General features: G+C 35.1%; 1 non-coding gene across 1 annotated transcript; it reads right to left on the bottom strand.

Annotated features, from left to right (window-relative positions):
* Window positions 1-2132: 2132 nt before the first annotated feature.
* LOC122080442 lies at window positions 2133-2239 on the bottom strand. Its single transcript, XR_006140736.1, has one exon. It is a non-coding gene; the product is annotated as a small nucleolar RNA R71 (small nucleolar RNA).
* Window positions 2240-2951: the final 712 nt, after the last annotated feature.

The following is a 2951-nucleotide window of genomic DNA, read 5'->3' as shown; positions in this document are numbered from 1 at the left end:
CAAGGGCATGGATGAAATTTCTCATTAAAATAGAACATTATCCAAATCCAAGAAAAATCGACAAAAGGGGGTTTCTTGTGTAAGAAGAGAGAAAAAAATAGAAAAATGGAGAAAAAATAGGAAGAAAAAGGCAAGAAAAATCATGGGAGATCTCTCTCCACACATTTTCTCTCTTCTCTCTCCTCCACTTCATCAACAAGATAAAAAAAAATCTTTTTTTTTAGAAGCTAAAATTGTTAGCTTCCCTCCCCCATTCTCTATATAATAGAACTAACACAAGGGGAGGAGGCACTTCATTATTCTTCTAATGTTTTTTCTTAGTTGCTCTATCTCTTTCTCTAGCTCTAGTTCTAGGTTTATGCTTTAAACACTTTTGTAAGTTCTTTTTATTCAATTAATACAAGCACTTTTATTTTTTATTCAGTCTTTTATTTTTATTATTCAAACAATTGAAGTTGTAATTTTCAAGTTCTAGTTCTAGGCTTAGTTCTAGGTGACAAGAACAAGCTATGAAGCATGTCTTTCAAGTTCAATTTTTTTTTTTTAGATTTGTTTTCTCTAGTACTAGAAATTTCAAATTTGGTTTATTCTAAATCTAGTTTTTAGTGCTGGTAGTATCTCAAATCGATCAAGTTTTCAGTTCAAGGGATGAAGTTCAAGTAAGTAGGCTCATTAAGCAGTCTTTTCTCCCCCTCTCATTCCCTCTTTTGACTACCCTTTCTTTCTTAATTTAGGATTTTAATTTCAATCGTTACATTATTGCTATCTCTTTCCCCTAAGGTTCATGGCTAGTGTATGTGTTGGCTTTGCCCCTCCTAGCCATAGAACCATCATTTTATTATTTTTATTTTAATTGTCTCCCTTTCCCTAAAGCCAAGCAGAGTAACCCTTGTAAAAGTGACTCTCTGGTCAAGTAGGGAAGCTCATATTATGATGCATCACTTGGGCTAAGTAGAGAAACCTACTTGTGAGTCTCTCTCTAGCTTTATCTCCTTTCTTTTACTTTATTTTTATTTCAGCATTTTTTTTCCTTCATTGCTTTTTAATTACGTGGGGTGTTTATTTTTAGCTATTTATTTATTTAATTTTAATTACGTGGCTTGCGTGTTTAAATTATTAGATGACGAATGGTTAGGACGTTATTTTAGATACATATGTTTAGGACGATAATTAGAATTAGATCAAAATCATTAATCGGTTCACTTTCGCATTATTAAAAGAAGTAAAAAAATAAAGTGACTGTTCTCCCTGTGTTCGACCCATAACTACACTGATCCGTACGCTTACGGTTACATTTTAAAATCTCAAACAAGTTTTTGGCACCATTGCCTGAGAGACAGTTCCATGTTATTTTTCTCTTTCTTTTGGTAATTCAGAGTACTTTGTTTGCTTTGTTTTGTTTTTCCTTTTTTTTATTGAATTCCTGAGAAGAACAACTTGCAATAATAGTTGTATCGGTGGAGGTTTCCATGCCTCACAGTATGATAAAGATAGGTTTCGCCCTGTAGTAGTACCTCAAGAATTGACCTGAGCAACCCGGATCCCTGTTGGTAAGCTCCAAAAAATCCAAAAAAAAATCATAAAATCATAAAAAAAGGTTTTGCTATCAATTCTTTTGTGCTTAGTTGTGGGTAGTTTTCTGTTGCATGAGTGTTAGGTGGGTACGTAATACTAAGAATCAGTTAGAAAGAAGAGATCCAACAAGTAGTGAACCTATACGTTTGCTCTCTTTAAAATCTTTCAATATAGGAGACTAACATCAAAACCCTTCACCTAAATCCATAAAAGATAGGTTCTACCCTGCTAGAACAGCCCAACCTTCCTACATAGTTTTACCAGAAGCCTAGGGCAATAATTTTGAACTCAAATCTCAATACATCAGTATGTTGTCCCACTTCCATGGGTTGACCTCTGAGGATGCATACCTATTTCTAAGGAAATTTGAAGAGGTATGTGTTCTAATTAAGATCTAACAGCTTTCTGATGATGTTGTTAAGCTTAGGTTTATCACTTTTATATTAAAAGACTAAGCTAAGAAGTGGTTGTATGGATTAGCCACAAATTCCATAACCTCATGGGAACAGTTCACAGTTGTCTTCCTTAAGAAGTTTTTCCCAACTCACAAGACCAATAAGCTTAGAAGTGATATCCTTTAGTTTAGGCCAAAGCCTAGTGAGTCATTTTCCAAACATATGGAGAGATTCAAGGATCTACTCCAAGAATGCCCTCACCATGGCCTAGACTTATGGTATTTATGTCAAATAATTTATAAGGGTATTGATTAACCAACTAAACAAATAATAGAGTCTATGTGCCCTGAGGGATTCACATCCTTTACAGATGAAGAAAAGGCATGGGAATTCTTACTTAACTTAGCTGACAAAACCCATGAGTTTGAATCAACCTAAGAGAGTAAAAGAATCATAGGAGGAAAATGATATTTTGTAGATGGGATAGTAGCCAAGGAAGCCCATTTGGATAGCCTAATCAAGAGGATTAAGGCGATTGTTCCTAGAGAGCCATCATCAGTCAATTTGGTTAAGATTTGTGCTTGGTGCCAATCCCCTGAACATGTCATAGAAGAATGCCCCAACACCTCTAGAGGCACTTCTAATGATAGTGTTAATGCCTTATACCAGAATAATCCATATAGTAACACCTACAATCCAGGATGGAGAAATCACCTAAATTTCTCTTAGAATCAGGGCAATTAAATAGGGCCTTCCAATTTTTATAATCAAGGTCAACTTGGACCCCAAATGCCTCCCTTTGCACAACGATTTTTTTTTCTAAAATACTTTTTCTAGGTCAAATGTAGGACCTCAAGCTAGTTTTCCTAGGGCCCCTCTCCTATCATCTTATTAATAACCCCCTGGGTTTACCAACACTGGAGAGGTAAGTAGAATAAGTGACTTGAAAAAAAATATGGCCCTCCTCATGATAAGCCATTA

Source organism: Macadamia integrifolia, chromosome 5 (assembly GCF_013358625.1).
Source record: "Macadamia integrifolia cultivar HAES 741 chromosome 5, SCU_Mint_v3, whole genome shotgun sequence".
In the NCBI taxonomy this organism is placed as follows: domain Eukaryota; kingdom Viridiplantae; phylum Streptophyta; class Magnoliopsida; order Proteales; family Proteaceae; genus Macadamia; species Macadamia integrifolia.
Note: the sequence above shows the minus strand (reverse complement) of the source record. Positions and strands in the feature narration are given on the sequence as shown.